Source organism: Rhineura floridana, chromosome 3, assembly GCF_030035675.1.
Source record: "Rhineura floridana isolate rRhiFlo1 chromosome 3, rRhiFlo1.hap2, whole genome shotgun sequence".
Taxonomy (NCBI): Eukaryota; Metazoa; Chordata; class Lepidosauria; order Squamata; family Rhineuridae; genus Rhineura; species Rhineura floridana.
The window spans coordinates 149,535,678-149,550,173 of record NC_084482.1 but is presented as its reverse complement, the minus strand read 5'-3'; the positions used below and the strand labels follow the sequence as shown (position 1 = coordinate 149,550,173).

The following is a 14,496-nucleotide window of genomic DNA, read 5'->3' as shown; positions in this document are numbered from 1 at the left end:
TGCTTTACAAGGGAGTGAACCTCCACTCATGCAGAATCTTTCTTCTCTTTGCAAAAATATTATTACCGGAGTGAAGAAAATATGCTCCTCTACAGCCCCCCACCAAAAGCTGTGCATTTAAACCTGAGAACTAGGATTTAACCATTTCCATTGCATTAATGTGTACAGGACAACTCCCTTGGATCACAACCCTATTAAGCTTGAAGACTTCGTCTTGTGAGATATTTTATACTCAGATATGGATTGTATATTGATCCCATTTGGAAGCTCTTCATGAGTAGATCCTTAAATCCTCTCCATGTGGCTGGAGTTATGATTGAGAGTTTTGGCACATGCTCTTCACAGCATGAACAGGGTTTGTTGGCACTTCATTTGTTCCCAATAGTAGGTTTATGGCAGGGGCAAAGGTGTCGTCGTCAGTGCCACAGTTTTAGCTTGCCAATGAGACACAGTTTCAGCTGCAGATGTCAGGAAGGCAAAGTGCTTTTGCATAGGTGCTTGTAAAGTCCCCCTTACTTTGATTACTGTGTTGTGTTTCTCTTTGTTAACATCTTTTCCCACCCATTTTTAACTGATGTATTGTATGCTATTTTTCTTATGTCCCCAAGAGAGGTAGATGAAAAATTTCCAATTGTTTCCCAACATTTGGTTTTCCTGCTACTTCTGAGAGGAAAAAAGCCATATAAAAATAGGAAACATCAGTCATCTGCACATGACTACCACACACACTTGTTTTGCTTAGGCATATCTGAAGCTTCTGTGAAATGTCAGGCAACTACTAGATGCAGAGTAACTGGGGGAGGGCAGGGATTGAAATAACCTTGTAATTCCTGGTGAGGTTTGGTCTTGCAGTGGAAGTTTCTCCCTGCATATGGGTGGGGGGTCCATTAAAATGGTCTGTCCCCAGAGACATATGAAATTTAAGGGATCCCTTAGTGCACCTGAGGGATTTTCAGGACAGATCTGACAATCCTGTTGAGGCCCTTGCCTCACTGTGGAATGGCGAGATGCAATGGGCCATCAGCACAATCACTCCTGCAGAGTCCACTTGGCTCCCTAGTGTTCTGTGGACTTGTGGACAATGAAGCAGGCCAGTCAATTACATCATCATCATCATCATGATGATCATCCACCCTTCATCAAAAGATTCCAGGGAAGGTCAAAACAATGTAAAATACAATATTAAAAACAGTTTAAAACAAACTACATTCATGGCTAGAGGGGGTCCTAAAATATCTGTCTCAACTGTCAAAGGCCAGGTTGAAGAGGTGCATCTTCAGCTATGATGGAAGCTGCATAATTTAGAGCATTTTTTCCCTTAAGAGGTGGTCCCTGCCACTTGGAAAGAGTTGGCCATGTGGATGCTCCTAGAAAAAAAACATTGTGGACTCAGAGCTTTATGACAACTACCACCCAGTTGCAAATACCCCCTTTTGGGGAAGGCCCTCAAGAGAGTTGGGGCTGTGCAGATCCAGACACTCTTGGAAGAAACTGATTGTCTGGACTCTTTCCCGTATGGGTTCAGGCCCAGGTATGGGACTGAATAAGCCTTGTTTGCCCTAATGGATTAATTTTATCAGGAGAGAGACGGGGGAGTGCAACCCTGTTTCTCTTCCTTGATTTCTTGCTTTTGATTCCATCAACCATAGTATCTTGCTGGACTGTGGTTCCACTACTGTCTGCAGGGTTGGTTTCAGAGGATGGCTTTGGATACCTCAGCACCTTGGATGTTAAGCTGTAGGGTGTGGCAGGGTTTCATTCTGTCCCCAGTGCTGTTCAACATTTATTTGAAGCTGGTGGGAGTGAGCATTTGAGGATCTGGAGTGCAGTGTCATTGATATATGAATGTTCCTCAGCTCTAGTTCTCTGTTACAAGTACAACTGAATCAGGGAGTCTATGCAAGTCCTGAATCAGTGTTTGCATGCAGTGGTGGGCTGCACAAGGGTCAGTAAGCTGAAGCTGAATCCTGATAAGATGGAAGGGCTGTGGGTATGTGGTTCCTGGGTCTGGGTTAGGTTGCCAGGCCCGGCCTTCAAGAGGTCTTCTGTATCTTTAAAAGTTGTGCAGGGGGAAGGGAGAATTCCACCTGGTGATTTTTCCCGTTACAGTGTTGCAAGAACACCTGCACTTGGCTGACTTTCTCTTCTCCTAAAGATACAGGATCAGTCTCAGGCCAGGAATCTGGCAACCCTAGTCTGGGTATTAGGCAGTGGATAGGGTTGCACTCCTTCTTAAGGAACAGGTGTGTAGTATGTGCGTGGGGGTGAGGTGTTCATTGAACCATCTGTGTCACTGGAGGCCCAAGTAGCCACAGCAGCGTGGAATGCTATTTTCCAGGTTTGGCTGGTGTTCCAGCTCCAGCCATTTCTGGACAGGGAGAGCTAGGGCACAGTGATCCATGCCTTGGTAACCTCAAGACTGGACTACGGTAATGTCCTCTATTTGGGGCTGCCCTTAAGATTGGTTTGGAAGCTGCAGTTTGTTCATAATGCAGCAGCTAACTGGAGTACCCTGCCAGAATCATGTGGCACTTCTGCAGAAAGAGTAGCACTGGCTGCCAATTTGCTATCACCTGGCCAAGTTTAAGGTTGTGCTCCTGAATGATAAAGCCTTGCACAACTTGGGGTCTGGGTAGCTGAAGGAACGCCTTTACATCTGGCAACAATGAGGCGGAGGGATTTTGCTCTGGTGGTGCCTAGTCTATGAAACGATCTCCCCCCTGAAATAAGACAGGCACCAGCTCTGTTGAGTTTCTGGCGCCTCCTGAAAAATACATTTATGCACCCCCTCTTTTGTGGCTTGCTGATATCAAGCCATGAAGAATGATCTTGCTACTGCAGTTTTGGCAATATTTCAGTCTGTTTTACTTTTTGTAATAGGTTTTATTCCATGTGTTTGTATAATATTGTTTTATTGAAAAGTTGTTTTTTTAAAAAACGATTATAAACCATCTTGGAATTTGTACAAATAAATAAATAAGCAACACAAAAAACTGCATTCTCCAAAAACAGGTTTTTCATTGGATTGTCTCACATTCTCCTTGTCATATATTACAGATATCTATTACTCGTTGTTCATTTGTAAAAAAACAGACAAGTGGTCCACCTCACTCTTCTTAAAAGTGAAATGACAATAATATGCCACCAACCTTGGAACCTTTTGCTTCACATGTAAAAATGTTTGGGTTGGGCTCATAATGTTACAAGTGAATGAGGACCTGCTCTCTACAGCTTGAACAGAAGGGTCATAGTGCCACAGCACAAAAGGAACTCATGTCAGGGATGGGCAGCCTGTGGCCTTCCAAGATGTTGCTGAACTACAGTTCCCATCATTCTGGACTATTGTCCATACTGGCTGGGGCTGATGAGAGTTGGAGTCCAACATCTGCAGTGACACAAGTTCCTCATCTTTATCTTATGTCAGCACTAGAAACTGGCCAGAAACCACCCTTCTCCATGTAACTCTACAGTCACATGGTTGGTTACAACATCAAATGGCATAAACAAGAAATATAATCATTAGCCACAAATGAACTTGATAAAACCTCTAAAACCAGTGAATCTCACTCACAGTATTTCTCACATTTGAAAAACAGTAAACAGCCCAGTGAAATAAAAATGCATTCAACTGTCACTGGCTTTCAGCATGGTAGCCTGTCTCATCCCAAGCAGGAACTCATTCCAGAGTGGAGGTTATGAAGCATGTTTTCATATGGTCATCCTAAGAGAAATGCAGCATTATTCTTCCCACACCCTAGACCTTCTGATCCAGACTCCACTAATACAATGTTGCTTAGTTATGTGCCGCATGATGTGTTATAATGATAAGTCCAAAAAAAAGCCCTCCCCATCTCCACCCCACAACAGTTGGTTGAGAATTTGCTTCCACCAACTTACATATCACTAAATGGGGTGCATTCTTCTTTAAACAGAGTAACGAGTCAATTTCAGCTCCACTACCATTGTCAGGAGCTAATGTTTAGTGGTTTTCAGTTTGGCCATCTTTTCTCATCTTAAATCATGCCTTGAGTATTGTATTTATAAAATACCTCAAGCAGAAATCGGAAAAGGCAGAGGTAGTAATTGGACCACTCCCTTTTAACTAGACAATAGAGGAAAAACAACAAATTCCTGATTGGTTTCAGGAGATTCAGATTACATTAGCTGTCATAAATAATATGTGGCTATTACTAATAAATGGATAGTGCTTGCTGATTGCAAATAATTGGACAGTGCTCTATCCTGTTTTCTATGAAATTAAATTAAATGCACAGTGTTTGTTTTTGAAAGTCATGTTTCTCTACTTTGCTTAAATGAGATTATTTTAATATAATTTTCCAGCTGTCCATAATCAGCTAAGAAAAAAACTCAACAACTTACAAACTAATGTAGAATTCCCACCCCCACCCACCTTTTACTGGACAAACCAGCAAAACAAGAAGTCAACTACAAACTAGATGAGATTGGATTACCCATCTGGCACCACCTAGAATTGGAGCATGACTTTCTCAGTATGAAATCTTAAAGAGATTGTCTTCCACTGTTTAGACTATGGAAACAAACATCCCACACCATTAACTGTTTTGGTTTTAAACACTGCCTGATCCATCTAAACAAAGATGAAAGGGAAATGCTAATTGTGCCTTCCTTAAAGGAAAGAAGGGGTGGGGGAACCACAACATTGTTCACTGTAACACGCATAGAATTCTCATTCTAAACAGGGAAGTTCTACAAGATGTTGGCATATTGAGGTGTAGAGAGACTGAGGTTGTTAGACAGATTTAAAAAACTGTGTAGGTCAAACTTCAGATTTGCAGCCTTCACTGAGGAGTGAGTAGAATCTATTTACTTCTTTTAAAAACGAATATGCTGAATAGATCACTCTATACCTTTTAAAATTATTGATGAGTTTTAACTGCATGTGACACTCCTGGGATTCTAAAGGTAAGCTTCATATACATGTTATTGTAATAACAGCTCTGGAAATCAAACACTAGATATGTAGAAAGGCTTTAAGCACATCAAATGCAGTGAGTATGCATAGCCCTAGTATTTATACTTCTCCTTCAACCTACCAGAGACAAGGAAATAGCCAGGAGCCACTGGTGAGTCCCAAGGTGATCTTTCTGGCTTTTGTTTACCTACAGCTTCAGTAGCTTCACATTACTCATTTCCCATCTTTGTGCTGTGGAGTCTTGTATTTTCCTGGAAATAGATCCCACAAATGTATGTCCTGATGTTTAGCTGCTGAATTACTCTGTGGCTTTAATAGTTGGAGGTTTCCGGGCTTACCGTTTTTGTTTTTGTTTTATCATGAATTCATTTTCCAGCTTAAAAAAAAAAAGTTTAACCCTTTGGTGTGTAGCTCTACAAATGCAAGTTTGTCTAAAGTGCCTCAGTTCAGTGCATACAGGACAGCTGTAGCAATTGCTTATTTGTAAGGAGGAGGCTATTCTATGTACTGAAGATGTTCCATTTTCAGGTCTATGGGAGGACTGTTACACACATTCTCATGAGAAAAAACTATACAGAAGTCACTAGTGTTAGGGTTATATTTATTACGTTTTCCAGCCATCTGAGATAGAATGTGGCATCATCTGCATTCCTTCCAAATTTTGCTAATAATCTTTCTTCATTGTTATCAACCTAACAGAGAACACTCCTATGCATTTTTACTCAGGAGGTTAATGCAATTCTAAGCTGCATCAACAGAAGTATAAGGTGGTATTCAATGCTAGTTCTACTCACAGTAGACCTATTGAAATAGACACAACTAACTTAGTTTCATTAATTTCAGTGGATCTGCTCTGAATAGGACTTAACTGAATACAACCTATAGTGGCCATATCTTGAGAAATAACAGTACCACTCCATTCTACTTTGGTTAGCCCCACCTGCAAGAACGGTGCATCCAGTTCTAGACACCGCAGTTTTAAAAGAAGGATACTGACAAACTGGAGTGTGTCTAGAGAAAGCTGAACAAAATGGTGAGGAACCTGGAGAACATGTCGTGTGAGGAAGAAAGGCTGAAGGAGTTAGAAAAGTTTAGCCTTGAAAAGAGATGATTAAGGGATGATATGATAGCCCTATTCAAATAGGTGAAGAGCTATCACATACATGATGGACCAAATTTGTCTTCAGTTGCTCCGAAGGGTAAGACACAAACCAACAAGTTATCTTGCCCCAGAGAGTAGGACCCAAAGTAACCAAAGGGACTTTCAACTTAACATTAGGAATGCTTCCTGACGGTACCAGCTCTTCAATGGTGGAACAGACTACCTCAGAAGGTGGTTGACTATTCTTCACTGGATATTTTAAAGCAGAGATTGGATGGCCGTCTGCTGAGGATGTTGCAGTGGTGGATTTCCTACATCAGCAGGAGTTAGACTAGATCACCTTTGAGGTCACTTTCAGTTGTATGATTCTACAGTTATGTCCCATTGAGTTCAGCGGAAGTTACTTCTAGGCAAGTGTGTATAGATCTGCAGCCTCAATCTTATATTTTCCCCACTTTGACTCACACAAGTGCCCATCTCCTGAGTTGGGGTTCATGCACCTGTTCACATGATCAACCCACTCCAGCCCTTGAACAGCTATGCAGAGGGTTTTACAGTTCTCTTTGCAGTGGGATTCCCTCCCATACCCTTAACATGGCATCCTATGGATAGTCTTAGTTTATAGGAACTGCAGGTGGTAAGAGCACCTGTAATAAAAGAAGTGTAATATTATTAAAGAAAGCACAGTGTTTAAGAGGCTTAGCTCATTTCCAGCTTCTTGAAAAACACATGGGTGGTTGTTATGGGTTTTGTATCTGATACACAGAACTGTGTTCTGAACATGTACACCAAGTTTCATTCCAATCTCTCACTATTCATGGGAAGTACTTCATTGTGATATATTCTGTCTCTTTCTTGGCTTCCTTGAAAATAGGTTCAGAAAGAAGCTGAGGTTTAGAGAAGTTGAATGTTGATCTGAATGTGTACACCTTCCATTGTGCTGTCTCAGCATTCATAGGCAGTATCTTATGGCTTGGTGTTGTTTGTCTTTCCTGGCCCTCTTGACAACCTCAATATTCCATCTAGCTTATCTGTCTGCCATACAGATGTGTAAATATTTATCTTCCAGTGCTATTATGGTGTGCAGGCTGCATTGTCTTATCCTAAGCACCAGGTTACCAAAGCTATGATGTGACATATTCCTTTTGCAATCCTGGCCTTACCACAAGGTAATAATCACAGGCAGCAAAGAAGCCTCCTCCCTCCTAGCCATTCCTCCAGAGGCCCCTGATCATACCCTTCTGTTGGAGGTAAGGATGGAAGCAGCTGTCCATTTCAGTTCCCTCCGGTTCTCATTTTTCCAACCTTAAATTCAGTTCTCCACATTGCTGCAATTATTTTTTTTAATCTCTCATTAAAATTCTCCAGCATTTTAGTGCAAATTTTTCCTCAATTACACATTTTTACAAGCAGTTTCTCAGATTTTAATGCATTTTTCTATGTTGTAATCACAAATATATTCATTTTTAAGCACACTTTCCCCTAATACATGCATTCTTTGGTTAAAGAACTGCACTGCAAAATTTAGATATGTGTGGATTGTGAAGGATGGTGTGCGATATAGGCACCAATATGAGCAACAGTTGAGGGGTGTGTGATGCCTCATGTCCTTAGTGGTGGAAGACACACGGGCACTTACAGATGAAGACTCCACAAATTGTACGGGCAGCTTTAAATGAAAAGGGTGCTCCAGATTTCCCACACAAACACACACACTACAGGCAAAAGCGTGCACATGTAGGGTTGGGATCAGGTCCTAAGAAGCAACCTTTATCTTTATTCAGCAGCACCACCTGATGAACGTCAACATGCGGTGGAGTAAGTGTCTCAGGGAGCAATCCAACTCACCCTTCCACCAGGTTGGGGTGAGTTGGATGCTGTGGTCCTCTGGTGGTGCCAGGAGGCTCCCAGCTGCTCCTGCCTCTGCCAGCAGCAGCCCACCGCCATGGTAGATATGTTGCTGTGCCAGGAGCCTCTTGGCACTGCCAGGGACAACCAGCCTGGCAGACAGAGGCCCGGCAGAAGCTGGCGGAAGGCCCCCCAAAAGGGCGTTCCAGAGGTGTGGCAGGGGAGGAGTTGTGGTGTGGACTTACTCAAGATCCTTCTCATGCTCAGACCCCTCCCCCAGTCCCAATTCCCCTTTGAAGACCAGCAGATTAAAAATCTTTTTGTTTAAATCCCATTCAGGCCTATGAGGAGCACTGACTTGCCAGGAGGCCTGTTGGCTGGAGCCAGTGATGTCCGGCATGTGTGCACATGGCTCCCGATCAAGCCTGTGTTCACCTGGGCCAGCAGCTCCCAAATGGGAGCAGGATCCTGTGGAACTTTTTGCCAGCTCCTCTTCAGCCGGCTGCCTGACAGTTGGATTGCTCCCTTCATTTCATTATATGTCTTTCTGTGGTACGACACCTGAAAAACCATTTCACAAGGTAACCAATGAATAACCAAGGAACAGTACATTGGCCAACATTTCAAGTAATCTGCTTCCAGTGGCTGCAGTTCAGAAACCACTTATTAGCACTTAGCACTTATTAAAGATTTTGACTACTTGGAAAAAGAGTGCCCAGATTACTGCCAAAGGCCATTAAAATTTTGTATTTCTCAGGTTGTTTCTTATTGGCATTTGGCCAAAATGGTGATTATTCTTCCCTGAAGAATTAGCACATGAAGAATGATTGAGATGATGGAAGGAGGGTCCTGTATTGTTCTTGTGGGAAGCCCATGGCTTTAACAGCTGCATGATAGGCAGATGTCCAACAGGCTGATAATTAAAATTAATTTTACAATTTTGTTAAAATATCAGGGAAAGGCAAATAAATAAGTGACCAGCAGATTAGTGCAGGTGGGTTTACAACATTTCAGACAAGTCAAGCTGAAACTGATAAAGAAGTTTCCTTTTGCTAGAGATAGGGGGGAAATTTGATGCAGTTCACATTGATAGGTGAACCTAACTAATTCTCACTTTCTAAAATAATACACCAACCAAAACACACCCATGCTTCAAAATGTGCACTTCTCTGAATTTTGCAATGTCTTTCTCCAGGCAGGTAATGCATACAAAAATGCATATACTAGGTCTATATGTGTATATAAATTATTTTATTTATTTATAAAAGTATTTATATACTGCTGTCTCACAATGCATCAGGGCTGTGTACAACAACATAAAAATAGTTCCAAATAATACAAAACAATCATTAAAATGACTGGCTACTGAAATAAATATTTTAAACAGCTGCATAGGCCTGTCACCACAAAAAAAGTATTTAAGGAACACTTGAAAGTCAAAAGCGAGGATGCCTGCCAAATATTTGTCAGAAGAGGGCTTCACAGCATGGGACCAGTGACACTAAATGCCCAACTTCTAGTTGAGGCCCATTGGGGACAACTAAGAGTGTTCCCCCAGATGATCTCTGTGACCAGACTGGAATATAAGGGCTCAGGTGGTCCTTAAGGTACGCTGGGCCCAAGTTCTTTGGGGCTTTTTACGTCAACACAAGAAGCTTAAACCTGGCCCGGTAGCATATGGGAAGCTAGTGCAGATGTTTTAGAAGGGGTGTCACATGCTGTTGGCTGTCTGCCCACATCTGAAGTCTAGCCTCTGCATTCTGCACCAGCTGAAGCTTCCAGACCAGATTCAAGGGCAGCCCCATATAGAATGCATTGTAGTAATCCAGTCCCGAGGTTACCAATATATGGACTATAGTGGTCAAGTTATCCCAATCCAGATATGGCCATAGCTGGAGTACCAGACGAAGCTGGTAAAATGCACTCCTAGCCACCAAGATCACTTGGGCCTCTAAGGTCAAAGATGTATGCAGGAGTACACTCCAAGCTACTTACCTGATCCTTTAGAGGAAGTGCAACTCCATGTAGAAATGCATATATTAGTGAAAATAACTTACATAATGCATTTTCATTTCTTTGGCGATCACTTGTGGCCGAGTAAGATTGTCTTCCAAGATAAGGTTTTCAACGGTGGGTCTGTAAGTGACTGTGGAGGCCAGTTCTGGATCCACACAGCCTCCCACAGTTAGGACATAGGTTTCCAGATGGAAGATGGTCATGATGAGGATTTGCTTGATGTGCCTTCCGCTTAGCTCATTTGTCCCTTTCGTCCTGTACTTGTGCTTCTTCAAAGTCCATAGCACCTTTGATAATGGCCGACCTCCAATTGGGACGTTCATGGGCCAAGGCTTCCCAGTTCTCGATGCTTATGTTACATTTTTTTAGATTAGCTTTGAGAACATCTTTAAACCTCTTTTGCTGTCCACCGATATTCTGTTTTCCATCCTTAAGTTGGGAGTAAAGTAGCTGCTTGTATTAGGGAAATTACTTCACACAGAAAAGGTATATTAGGCAAAACTGCATACAGACATGTATATAAGGAGAACCTTGACTAAAATCCTGATGAATTTTCATGAAGTTTTTGCTTTTTTAAAAATTTGATTTTGGAAGTGTGGAGAACTGAATTTAAGATTAGAAAAATGAGAGAAACCAAAATTGACAGACTTGTCAGTTGCTACATTTTGCCCTTTCAAATGCACCACAGACATAACAAACACTCCAATGGGAAGCACTAGTGATAGGAAATCCAGGTATCATGTACTGCCAAAATGAAAAAGAAATGGATGAGGTTGATTTTGAGTGGATGCTTTTTTTCAGGCAAAAAGCACCTGCTACTATAAGAAATTGTTTGTTTTGCTTGTGGAACATGCACACCTTTTAAAGTCCTGCAGGTGTAACCTCTATGGATGATTGGTTTGCTCTGTGAGTGAGGAAAACTTAAGAAACATGCTGCACTTGTGAATTTTAGTTCAGAAAGAGAGAGAGCTGGGGAGGAAAGAATCTGCTAATGGAATGGAGCAAGAATTGAGCCCTTGTCACCTTGAATTAGTTAATGGGATTATAATGTATGTCTGCAGAAGGAAATGGAAAAGTAAGCTCCTTTTTAGTGGCTGTATGTATTTGTTTCTGTTTTGTATTTTATTTAGGGCTTTAAGATTTTTGTCTGTGGGAACCCCAGATCTTCTTATCTTGGACTTCTCTGCAAGCAACTCCTGCACTGGTGCCTCATTGGATGCATAGAATTTTGGGAATTATTATCTTCTGAATATAAATGTTGTTTTCTGTTGGAGACATTGTTGTTGCTATATTTGTTTACCTGATTTAAACTTGCAAAATTTTACAAATTGTAATTGTGTTTGCATTACTCATTTATAGAGTAGCCTCATAGAACCCAAGAGATTGGTACACGGACTCTGTCTGGAAAATAGAAAGAAAAGGCTTTTGAAAAAGTACTGTTTTGTGTCAAAACAAATACGCAACTCATACAGCCTTCCCCTAATGCGTCTGGTTGCACTTGGTAAATGCAAAACAAAACAAAACAAAGGAAGAGAGTGAGAAGGTATCATGACCCCAGCCTCAAGCATGGAGTCAAAGGAGGAGGAGGAGGAACTATCTGACCCCAAGGCTGCTGTGCTGCTGACTGAAGAGTTGGTCAGCAGAAGAGTTCTGTGAGCCTGAGCTCACAGAAGTGGAGCCAGGAGCCTCACGAGACCTTTCCCTGAGCCCGAAGAGCCAAGTGTCCCCTGTGCTTCCACATCTCTCCACTGCAAGGAGTACATTTGATGGGGGACCAAGGAGAGGAGCCAGGTAGTTGGCTCTTTAAGAGCCTGCATTCATTGAATGAGGTGGAGCTTTACTGTCATTTTAATCATTTGATTTATTTGTCACCTAATGCAAAATGTCTGTAGGCAACATACATACACAACCCCCCCATCAAGTTTAACTATAAAACAATGCCAACCCCAAAGTGTGCGCACACACAGAGAGAAGCATTGATAAGCATGATTGTCATAATCCACCAAAGCCAGGGAGAAGAGGCATCTCTTAACCTGGCGCTGAAAGGTTCTTAATGTGGGTGCCAAGCAGGCCTCACTGGGCCCCTCTATGGCACCTCAAATGGGAGCCATAGAGAGGGAAGTGCCACCAAAATATTCCTTGCACAGGCCCCAGTGCTACACACTTCATCCTCTGTGTGGGGCCAACTGATCTTAAGGTATGGGCAGGTCAGTATGAGAACAGGTGTTCTCTTAGATATTTGGGCTCCAGGCAGTTCAGGGCTTGAACTGTAAGTGTAAGCATTTTGAATTGCTCGGAAAACAATTGGCAACCGGTGATGTTGTTTTACAGTAGGAATTTAATTAATGATTTATTGCCTCCCACACATGTCGTAAGGTGAGATACAAAATGCAATCAACACAGCTAAAATCAGTTTTAAACAATACTAAACTATTCTTTAATGGATCTACAATTCTGGACCCTAGAAGTTCTTTATACAGATGAAAACAGTCTTTATTAAAGAAACGGGCAGAATGGATGTTGAGCTTAAAATCTTTGACACCTTGTGGTTTAAGCAAGGAATTGGACTTGCTTCCACTTTTGTAAAAGCAAGCGATTTTTAGATATATCCTTAAGTTTCTTTCCTTTTGCCATGTCATTCCTTAAAGAAAAAAAATAAAACTTTTAATTTGTATTAACAACACCTGAAGCCTTTTGGCAGTAATTGTAGGCATAATCCAAGACCGTATGACTTGCCAAGAGATCTCCGAGATTTATATTCTTTGCATGAACTGAGTCAGTAAATTTTTATTTTTAATATTTAATCATTTTGCAATATTTTGTTTTTAAGTTAGTTCTTTTTGTGATGTATTGTTCCCTACTTTTTCAGTCCCTGATGAAGGCTTGAAGTTTATACAGCCGAAACGTGTGGCACTTTTTTATCAAATAAATCATTTACAGCATCTTGTGATTTTTTTCACTCTTTATGTGGTTTACTTGGATGTTTACCATTTTTTGTGTTTCACCAGAAAACAATTGGCAACCAGTGATATTGTTTTAAAATAGGAGTTTGTTTATTAATCACCTTCCACATACATCTTAAGGTGAGGTACAAAATGCAATAAAAACAGCTAAAACAGTTTAAAACAATACAGAAAACAGCAGCCAATAAAAAATGATACCAAGTAGACACCCATGGCAGAGGCCTATTCATCCAGCTGGGAAAATCCACCAGAACACAAATGTCTTCAGTTGTTTCTGGAAAGTGCAGATAGTGGGTACCTATCTTGACAGGAATGCTATTTCGCAGAACAGGGGCAGCCATACTGAAAGCCCTGCTCCAAGTTACTATGCAGTGGGCTTTTCATGTCTTTGGAACTTGCAAGTGAAGCTGTCCCACTGACTGCAGTGACCTATTGGGTATATAAGGGAGAAGGTTGTCTCTCAACTAACCTGGTCCTGAACTGTATAGGGCCTTATACCAACACTCAGGGGAAATACAAGAACTCCCAGAAGTGGGACCCACCAACCCACTGTACTTGTCTCTTCAGGTTTAATTTACTGGCCTTCATCCAGCTCATTACTGCTTCCAGATATGGGTTTAGGACCTGCACAGCCTTTCCTGGTACAGGCAGACTCAGCAGGTCTCAGTTCACCTCTAGCCTTCATTTGCACTTGGAGCTATCTGTGGTGCTGAAACCATTAGCCCGCCTTGTTGCCTCTTGGGCTCCTTGTAATCAGACAGGACAGAAGCTACCAATGAACACTGACTCTATGTTTCAAAAATGTTATGGGGATAGAAATGGGTACAGACCTGCTGCACAAAGGAAGAGGAGCTTTAGGTTCCAGAATGGTTTAACAGTAAATCTTTTTTCCCCAGGGAATTCTGAGGATTATAACTCCCCAAAGAGAATAGGAGTCTCCTAACAACTATCAGCACCCTTAACAAGCTACAGTTCCCAGGATTCTTTGAGGAAAAACCATGACTGTTTAAAGGGATATAATACTATTTTAAATGTATAGGGCAGATGGGGCCTTGGATTCTACCTTAAGATATTGAAGGTGGATCTGCACTGTTCACTTGCCACACCACTGGGAAAAGCATGAATAGGCCAAGCATAAGCAACTGGGGCAAGGGGAAATTTTGCCCTCTGCTGGAAGGTGACACAGTTATTGTAACCGGTAATTTATGATGAGAAAGCTACCCAAGGGCACTGGTTTCTCAAGTGTGTGTTCAAATGATTACTTATTCTTAGAACCTGTGTACTGATGCTAAGGTGCTTAAAAGCACAACACTAGCTAATGTATAAAGAAAATGCTGCTGCTCGCCCTGATCAACAAAGAAGTTGCAAAACCTTTCCTTGGTAGCCAGCGGCAGCTGCTGCTGGCTTCTTGTCAGTGAGGCAATGGAATCTGCTCTGGTTTTTAGTCTGGATTTTTAAGGAGTTGTGCATGGTGCTTCAGAACCTTGGTGAGCTCCTTAAAAGTATGGACTAAACCCAGAGCCCCACTAACATGGAGCAACCAACTGCCACTGGTAGTCATGCTTGGTCACCTGAAGAGCTTGGCAGCATTTCCCAGGTGTTCATAGGTGTAT

General features: G+C 41.8%; 1 long non-coding RNA gene across 1 annotated transcript; it reads left to right on the top strand.

The window, feature by feature from the left end:
* Positions 1-4,491: 4,491 nt before the first annotated feature.
* Positions 4,492-12,824, top strand: LOC133382327 (uncharacterized). Its single transcript, XR_009761903.1, has 3 exons — positions 4,492-4,830; positions 8,244-8,485; positions 11,051-12,824. It is a non-coding gene; the product is annotated as an uncharacterized LOC133382327 (long non-coding RNA).
* Positions 12,825-14,496: the final 1,672 nt, after the last annotated feature.